Source organism: Pteropus alecto, unplaced genomic scaffold (genome assembly GCF_000325575.1).
Source record: "Pteropus alecto unplaced genomic scaffold, ASM32557v1 scaffold837, whole genome shotgun sequence".
Classification (NCBI taxonomy): domain Eukaryota; kingdom Metazoa; phylum Chordata; class Mammalia; order Chiroptera; family Pteropodidae; genus Pteropus; species Pteropus alecto.
This window is the reverse complement of record NW_006440160.1, coordinates 2,672-12,893: the sequence shown is the minus strand read 5'-3', so window position 1 is coordinate 12,893 and position 10,222 is coordinate 2,672. Positions and strand designations below refer to the sequence as shown.

At 44.9% G+C, this 10,222-nt stretch overlaps 1 pseudogene; it reads left to right on the top strand.

Moving 5' to 3' along the window:
• Positions 1-9,728: 9,728 nt before the first annotated feature.
• Positions 9,729-10,218, top strand: LOC102883073 (annotated as a pseudogene).
• Positions 10,219-10,222: the final 4 nt, after the last annotated feature.

The following is a 10,222-nucleotide window of genomic DNA, read 5'->3' as shown; positions in this document are numbered from 1 at the left end:
TGTCATCAACATAAAAAGCTTCTGCTCAGCAAAAGAAACCGTCAACAACATAAAGAAAGAACCATCTGAATGGAAAAATATATTTGTAAGCAATACTTCCGATAAGGGCCTAATATCCAAAATATACAAAGAACTCATACGTTTCAATAACAACAAAAACACAAATGATCCAATCAAAACATGGGCAGAGGACCTGAACAGACACTTCTCCCTAGAGGACATACAAATGGTCAACAGATATTTGAAAAGATGCTCAACATTGCTAGCTATTAGGGAAATGTAAATCGAAACCACAGTGAGATACCATCGCACACCTGTTAGAATGGCTATACTCAACAGGACAAGCAATAACAAATGTTGGAGAGGATGTGGAGAAAAAGGAACCCTCATACACTCTGGTGAGACTGCAAATTGGTACAGCCACTATGGAAAACAGTATAGAAGTTCTTCAAAAAAATAAGAATTGATCTACCATATGATCCAGCAATCTCTCTATGGGGTATTTGCCCCAAACTTGAAAAACCCATATCTTAAAAGATATTTTGCATACCGATGTTCATAGCCGCATTATTTACAGTAGCCAGGACATGGAAGCAACCAAAGCGTCATACAATAGATGATTGGCTAAAGAAGCCGTGGTACATATATACAATGGTATATTACTCAGCCATAAGAAGAGATGAAATACTGCCATTTGTGACAACATGGATGGACCTTGACATTATCATGCTAAGTGAAATAAGCCAGATAGAAAAAGATGAAAATCAGATGCCATCATTTATATGTGGGATATAAACTCAAAAGCAACAAATGAGCAAGACAAACAAACAGAGACTCATGGAGATGGACTATAGATTAGTGGTTACCAGAGGGTAGTAGGTGGGGAAGAAGGGGGTAGGTAGAAGGGGTAAAGTGGGTCAAATATAGGGGGCAGGGGGAGGTCGAAGCAGGTAAAGGGGATCAAATATATGGTAGCTGAAGGACTCTGGACTTTGTGTGGTAAACACACAATAGAATATAGATATGTCAAATTATAATGTACACCTGAAAATTATATAATTGTATTAAACAATGTTACCCCAATAAACTTAATTAAAAAATAAAATATAATAAAAATAACCATGCGGAACCAGTAACAAAAAAAAAAAAAAAAAAGAAAGGGGTGCAGAAGAGCAGAAGCAAAAGCCTACTCCTCGCAATAGATTGCACTTCCCCCAATTGAACTGCATTCCCTGCAATAAAGTTGGTGCTTGCTGTTTCATTCTCATGTCGCCTCTTGTGCATTCTTCCAACAGCGTGTCTCCTCATGGAAACCTTCCCTTCTCTATCGTCTTGGCGCTGACACTTGGTGTAGCCGGTGGGATGAGGTGTGCACAGCTTCCAGCACCCCAGGCGGTTCCTGGGTTGAGGAGACATGGATGGGGGACATATGGCCCTCATCTCTCAGTGGTAACCCGTGGCGCATATCTGGCTATGTGGTTGTCCCTGGAGGATTAGGAATTGAAACCATGTCCAGAAAGCCCTGGAGATGTTGGAGCCAAATGTCTCAACTGCTTACTGGGAGGCAGCAGATGGGGCAGCCTGGATGTTCCTGGCGGTGCTGCGGCAGGCCAGCCTGGAGGCTCAGGATCAGGCTTAGCGTATGCAGCAGCTACGCCAGGAAGAAATGCTGAAAAGCTGTCTGAAGGTAGCGGAACATATGCTGCAGAACCCTGAAGGGTCACTGCCATCGTCGAGGTCTGGGAGCTCACCAGCAATACCATGGCAGGCACGGTGGGCGATATGGCAGCAGTTTGAAGTGGAACAGCCACTGACACTGGGGGCGGGGCGGGGCAAACTTATGATGTCCCCCAGGTTTAAAAGCAAACCACCTTGATCCAGTATACTCCCGCGGAACTCCGGGACCTGATGAAACAGGTACGGCAGAGAGCCAGGGAGACAATTCCAGGGTGGCTGCTTTGGCTATGGGATGACCGGCCGAAGGGACTGAATTATTTTTGGAAGAGATGGCTCAGCTGGCCTCCAAAACGGTGATACCATCCCTCAGGCGGCACCTCCAGAATGTGGTGCGTATGGCATGGGGTGCAGGTAATCACTCCTTGATTAACTGGCTCATGTCCACTGCACGGACAGTGTGGGCCAACCCAGGGAGCTGCCAGAGACAGTGAGCAGATGGACCATGTACTTAGATCTGGTCCAGATAATCAGGAAATGGGCATGAGGCGGATGTTGTTTTGCGCCCAGTATACAAGCCCTGATAAAGAGGTGTTTACAACCCGTATGAAGGACTTGATTTTGACTTTTGGCCCAGCTAGTACTTTTGGCACCTTACGTGGATAAGTGGATCCATGAGGTAACATCCGCTACGGCTGGGTCGAGGGATGTGGAAAGGAAATGCAAGGAGTGTTTCACACAAGTGTGCGCCCTACTGCCTGCCTCACTCCCAGATCAGCCAGTGCATGGATGGAGGCATGGCGGAAAAGCGGGAGTGGAGCAGCGCCCAGCCCGTTTGGCTGTGAGAGTGAGCCACAGGCAAATGTGGTTTGATCTCCTCATGGCAGGAGTCGCTGTAGAAATGATTGAGCAGAAACCTAATGAAGTACTGCTGGCACTGTGGAATTAGCTGGGATCTGACCAACAATTCACTTTTATTCCTGAGAAAGCCACAACCCGTGAGGTGCGGCTGGCCAATTATCTCCCTGATTAGGGATTTGGCTGGGGAACCTGGCTGGTGGAGGAGCTGGTTGACCTGTGGCCAATGAAGAAGCCCGATGGCTCCTGGCACATGACGATTGACTGTCGGGAGCAGAATAAGGTTACGCCGCCCCTGCATGCTGCCAGAGCAGAATGTTTTGTACATTATGGACCAGTTGTTACATGAACTTGGATGATATCATTATGTGGTGGATTTGGCAAATGCCTTTTTCTCTAGCCCTGCCCTGTGTCGTGGTCTCGTGGCTCAAGATTTAGCCACATGGAAACAACTGCCCGCGGTGCACTCGTATTACAACATTGATGGTATAATGCTCACCTCTGATTCTCTTACAGAAATAGAAGCAGTGATGAACAGCTTGCGAGAAGCTCTCGCAGACTGGGGTTGGGCGGTCAATGAGAACAAGGTCCAGGGACCTGGATTCTCTTAAATTTTTGGGAGTTGTCTGGTTGCGTAAGACAAAATAATGCCAGAGGCAGTGATTGATAAGATACAGGCATATCCCCAACCTGAGACTGTGAAGCAACGCTGGGTTTTTGGAGTGTTTCTTCCTCATTCGGCCTCCTTGATGCGACCCCTGCACCATCTAGTGCGACGGGGTGCCCAGTGAGATTGGACCCCTGAGATAGAAGAGGCCTCTAAGGCTACAAAGCAAGCTGTAGTACAAACCCAGACTCTACACATAGGAGATCCAGCCCTCTCATTCCTACTTATGTTGCAGGTGGATGATGCAGGGTTTGGATGGGACTTGTAGCAGAAGCACAGTTCCAAGAAGGTGCCAATAGGCTTCTGGTCCCTTCTCTGATAGAGAAGCAACTGGCTGCCATATATATGCAGCCTTGTTGGCCAGTGAGGCCATTGCTGGCCTTAAACCCATAACCATGCAGTCCACACACCCTGTGGAGGGGTGGCTGAGGTCTTAGGGAAAGCTCCTTGTACAGGAATTACACAGACTCCTATGATGTCTAAGCAGAGCTCCTGGCAGAGCCTGTTGAGATGGGAGACATTCCAAGTCCCTGTGTAGAGGGTCGGACACCCATCCTTGATGATGCCTGGTACTCAGACGGCTTTTACCATGGAACAGGTAGCAAAATGATAGAGCGATTGTTGATGTGGGCACAAGCAAAAGTTGTCGTGTCACAATGCTTGTGGTGTGCTGAGCAGCACCCAGAGAGACAGTAGGTAAAGAATGTCCTGGGGGTGATGCCCCATGGGGCTAAGCCACTTCAGAAATGGCAAATGGATTGTGGGTCCAAGGTAGTGCCCTCTGAACTAGATCCTGTGCCCCAACCCCGTAGGTCTGGCTGTGATCTAGGCTCATGGCTAGCAATAGGATCCTGGATTTAGAATGTTACATTAGAAGGTGGGGAGGGAAGGGAAGATGGCAGACTAGGTAAAAGCAGGGTTCATCTCCTCCCAGGTCCACCTTGAAATTACAACCAAATTATAAAATAATCAACGTGGAGAATTTCCTGAGGTCTGGCTGATCATAACACATGTCTGATAATATAAAAGAGACACATCGAATCCAGTAGGAGGAGCAAAGTCGCGACTCGGGCTGGACACGCACTGCAGGTGGTGGAGGATCACCAGGCGGTAGACTGAGGCTGAGGATACTCTCCTGAAGGAGAGGGGTTCCTGGTATCATCTAGGGGCTCCCCAGTCCAGGGTCCCAGGCCAGGGAAGAGGAGATTCCAATAACTCTGACTATAGAAAACAGAGGGGATTCTGGGCCATCTAGGTGAAACAGAAGGAGACCGAATCCCTAGACATCCCTTTGAAGGACCCGTGCATGGGCTTTCTGACCCGCGGACACTCACCCAGTCACCCGTGACACCTGTGGTGGTTCGGAGGCTAGCGTGGAATTCATTCTGAGAAAGTCTGCATTGCCTGACGCTAGAAGGAGAGCTGGAAGGTCATCTACCATTGTGTCCATTAGTCCGCTCCCCCACACATAGGGTAATCTATGGACCAAGTCAGCTTGACTGTGCAGACTCTTTCCACAGAGCCATTAGGAAGTGCTGGTCAGAGGGGATCAGCCCGTCCTGCCCAACCTACAGATTGCTCGAGGCCTTTGTTGCTGGTTGGCTGCCAAGCCCTGCTCTGATTCAGGTCCAAGCATTCCCAGCGGGAGGCCAGCACTGTGAGCAAGCGTTTCCAATCCCAGCAGCAGCCAGCAAGTGAACAACATTTCCATTCTCAGCGGGTGACCAGTGCTGTGAACCGCATTCCTGAGATAGGGTCAGGCAGATCACTGCTGCCAACATGAACTTGGGCAGATTTGGGGTCCTGTGGGCCAGTCCCAAACAGCAGTTGGTTTTGCTGTGATCTGAGACTTATGTGGGAACTCCTAAAAGATACCAAAGTTGCAGCAAAGCTGAGGCTGCATTGCTCTGACTGCCATTGTCTCTGATACCCCACCCTACCCTACCCACAAATTGCCCTAGGCAATCTGCCCCATTGTCAGTGAACTGCCACAGCTCAGCCCCTCCCCTCCTCTGAACTCTCAATCCACACAGGCAACAAGCTTTGGCTGGCACAGGGTGGGTACTGCACAGAAATCAACGGCAAGCAGACTTTACTGCCTGCAAGAGTTGCAATATTGTGTCCAAGGAGCGTAGAGTTCTGTGGGACTGCCCCAGATGACAGCTGCTCTTACTGTGATCTGTGACTACAGTGGGAATGCCTATGCACAGAAATTACAGCAAAACTGAGGCTGTATTGGCCGGATGGACCTTGTCTCCCTGAGATCCTGCTTCATCCAAGCCACAAAGTGCCTGCAGCCCATTGACAAGCAGCCTCTTGTGCCCTGCTTGGCTCTGGGATTGTGCAGTCAGCACAGGCAACAGACCTTGGCTAGTGCAGTGAGCGCATTTCAAAAACAGTTGTGGACAGCAGACCAACGCTGCCTATACGGGCTGCAATATCTTTCGAGCAGATTGCAGAGGTCTGTATTGGCCTGAGAGCCCTTGACTCCCTGAGCTCTTGCTCCATCCAATACACAAAGTGCCTGCTGCATATTGATAGGCAACTGCCCCTGCCCTGGTGGAGTGCATTTAGGCCCAGGGTGGGCAGCAGCTGACCTTGCTATGAGTGGAAACTTGCACAGGGAGCCACAGAGACAGCATTGGCACTTAAAATGACACTGCAGTGGCAGGGGGAAATTTACTCAACAGACCCAGGAGACTCCCAGGGTCCCAGCACCACACAATACACATATCACCCAGAGGCTCATCAAGTTTCAGACTAACAGGCAACTGACAGGCAGTGTCAGGCCTTGAGGAGCACTGATCCCTCTGTTAAACTGCTGTAGGTCAGGGACAGGGGATAACTGACCTCTGCCTATAGCGTTGTCTCTTCCACTTACCTATAGATCCAGCATAGGCAACAACCATCTGCAGATCGCTTTGTAGTTCTCACCTGGTAGCCCTGAGCAATCAAAAGCAGCGACTGACCTTGGCCTATGGGGGAGGCCCTCCCAAGGGGCCACAAAACCAATGCATCTGGAGGCTGATACCAGAACACAACTGGAGAACACCAGAGCAACTCCTGACTAGTCCCATTAGTGATACATACAAAGGGTGATTACAAGTACATAAGTCTCCTAGGGCAAATCCCACTTAGTGGGGTCAGCGCCTACACAACAACTCTTACCCTGTGGGTGCAGCCAGTTCCCACAATTAGTCAGCCTGAATGTTAATTCCATCCAATGATCTATCAACAACAAAAAGGCTTGGCAACAACAGAAGATCACACACAATCCACACAAAGATCACGTCCAGAATCCCTGGCATAAGGAATCAGGGAGAGTGTGCCACTGGGCCACATAGGACACCTTCCACATTGGGTCATCTGGCCAAGGCTCAGAGATGAAACAAATATTTTTGACACATAGAAACAAACGCAGAGAGGCTAATAAAATGAGAAAATAGGAAACACGCCAAAAATGAAACAACAGGGGAAAACTCCAGAAAATGAACTAAATGAAATGAATGCAAGCAACCTACCAGAGACAGTTCAAAATAATGATTATAAGGATGCTCAATGAACTTATGGGGAGAATGGATGAGCACAATGAGGACCTCAACAGTAAAAAAGACACAGTAACCATAAAAGAGAACCAGACAGAAATGAGGAATAACTGAAATGAAGAATACACTAGAAGGATTCAACAGTAGATTGGATGAAGCAGAAGATCTAATCAGCAAATTGGAAGACAAAGTAGCTGAATACACCCAATCAGAACAACAAAAAGAAAAAAAGAATGAAAAAAAATGAGGATAGTTTAAGAGACCTCTGGGGCAACATGGAGTGTAAAAATATCGGGATCATAGGAGTACGTGAAGAACAAGAGATTGAGAAACTATTTGAAGAAATAATGACAGAAAACTTCCCTAACTTGACAAAGAAATTAGACATACAAGTTCAGGAAGCACAAGGAGTCCCAAACAAGAGGAAATCAAACAGACCTACACCAGGACACATCATAATTAAAATGCCAATGTCAAAGACAAAGAGAGAATCTTAAACGTAGCAAGAGAAAGGAAGCTGGTTACTTACAAGGGTACTCCCATAAGAATGTCTGGTGACTTTTCAATGGAAACTTTATAGGCCAGAAGGGAATGGCAAGAAATATTCAAAGTTATGAGAAACAAGAATCTACAACTACGAATACTCTACCCAGCAAGACTTTCAATTAAAATGGAAGGTGAGATAAAGAACTTCCCAGATAGGAAGAAGCTTAAGAAATTCATCACCAACAAACCAGCATTACAAGAAATGTTAAAGGGTCTTTTGTAAAAAGAGAAAGGGTAAAAAAGAAAATAGAAATAACAAATATGAATAATAAAATGACAGTAACAATGTACCTATCAGTGATACTTTAAATGTAAACAGATATGTGCTCCAATCAAAAGACATAGGGTAACCGAATGGACAAGAAAACAAGACCCATGCATATGCTGTCTACAAGAGACCCACTTCAGATCAAACGACACTCAGAGACTGAAAGGAAAGGGATGGAAAAAGATACTTCACGCAAATGGAAATGAAAAAAAAAGCCAGGGTAGCAATACTTATATCAGATAAAATAGACTTTAAAACAAAGGCTATAATAAGAGATAGAAAAGGGCATTACACAATGATAAAGGGATCGATAATTCAAGAGGACATAACTCTAGCAAACATATGCACACTCAACATAGGAGCACCTACATACATAAAGCAATTATTGACTGACATAAAAGGAGAGATTAATAGTAATACCCTCATGGTAGGAAATTTTAATACCCCATTGACACCAATGGACAGATCTTCCAGGCAAAGAATCAACAAGGAAACAATGGACCTAAAAGATATACTAGAACAGATGGACTTAATAGATATTTTCAGAGCATTTTACCCCAAAGCAGCAAAATATACATTCTTCTCAGAATCAAAACTGGGTTTTCTAATTCCCAAGGTTTTGCACGTAATATTATTTACTAAAGTCTTATTTCAGCTTTAAATACCCCTGCTTTTTTTCTATACATTGTATATTTCCATTTGTAAATTGTAAGTTTATTCTTTGCAAATTTTCTAGTAAGGTGTTTGATCTGTAAGATGTCTTGACGCCATAAAGATATCACTGTTTTCTGTTTTGAATAAATAGCTATTTGCTACTTCATTGATAATTCTAGGAATAAGGCAAAATAACCGCATTTGACATGTTACCATAACCAAGGATACCTTCTCCTCATCACAGTCTCCCAGAGATCAACTGAACTTATTAGATCTGTCTCTGTCTCTGTCTCTCTGCCTCTCTCTTCTCTCTTTATCTTTCATTATTTAATCTCTTTTTGTTTAACTAATTTTTAATATATAAGGCAGAAAATAGTTACATGAAAATAGAGTCCCAGTTTTACCTGTTAATTTGGGGGCTTATCAACTGAACTTTGGAACTATTTCTATAACCTATAGGGAAATGATAACCTGATATTATCTTTTCTTGTATTATTTCTTTCCTCATTATTGTGTCTGGGAATGAGTAGAAGCTGGTATTCACATGACCTTAGGAGGACATTGTGTATGTGTCTGTGGGTGTGAGTGTGTATCGTTTGTGGAGCATGAGCATTTCTCTACTTCTCGGGCATGGGTACATAGCTCATATATTTTGGTATGTGTTCTTTAAAATACAGATCCAGAATGTCAATCAGCATATGGAAATAAAGAAGGCATCACTTCTTTTCACAAGATTTCTTGCAAAGAAAATGAAGTTTAAGGAACAGCATGTGATTGAGCGAGTCCCTGTGTCTTGGAGTTTCACCTGTAGCAAACAGGCCACTTCATTCCTCCACATTCTCTGACAGCATCCCTATCATCTCCCTCTTGTTCATTCCCCTCACCACACGGCTTCCTTTTGAGCCTTGATTGCTTGAGACAAGTGCCAACCTCAGGACTTTTGCACTGGCTCTTTCCCACGCAGGCTACACACTTTCCCAAAATCTTCATGTCTTTCCTGTATCTTCCTTACGGTGTTTGTTCAAATAGCACCTTGTTTTCAAGTCTTTCTCAATTCCGTTAAAAGAAACATGCACATCTACGATCTTGTATACCTATTTTCTTCTTCTTCAAAGCACATGCACCATCTAACATCGTGTATGTAATTTTTCACTTTTTTATATTCCTTCTCCATCTTTGGATTACAGGGACTTCTGTTTTTCAGCACCTTGTACTCCTTGTCTAGAAAATGGCCAGGACTCAGCATTTATTCTTCAGTGTGTAAAAGAATTTCTCATTAAACCAATATAAAAATGATTTATTTGGCAAATTGCTAAGAGGGGGGCATAAATTCCTAATTAGAGATGTCATGTGACCTTACTTCAAGGGGATCAGATCTGTACAAAACCACTTAAATGTCATACACACATTTTACCATTAAGATGTAAATTGTGACATTTCACATGTTAGTAATACTCATGGGTAAAAATTAATCATGTTATTTTACTTTTTTATTTTTATTCATCACCTCTACCACATGGAACTGGGGAATGGTACACAAATTTCAGAGTTTATTCTTCTGGGATTATCAGATGAACCAAAGGGCAGCCTCTCATATTTGGGCTTTTCCTATCCATGTACCTGATCATTGTGTTTGCAAACCTGCTCATCATCTTTGCCATCAGCTCAGACTCCCACCTCCGCACGCCCATGTACTTCCTCCTCTCCAACCTGTCCTTAGTAGACATCTGTTTCACCTCGACTGCCATCCCAAAGATGCTGGTGAACATTCAAAAACAACGCCAAGTCATAACCTATAAAGGCTGCATCATACAGATGTATTTTCTTATTCTCTTTGGAGCATTGGACAACTTCCTCCTGACCGTGATGGCCTATGACCGCTTTGTGGCCATCTGTCACCCCCTGCACTACACAGTCATCATGAACCCTCGACTCTGTGGACTGCTGCTTCTGGTGTCCTGGATCATGAGTGCCCTGTTTTCCTTGTTGCAAAGCTTAATGGCTTTGCAA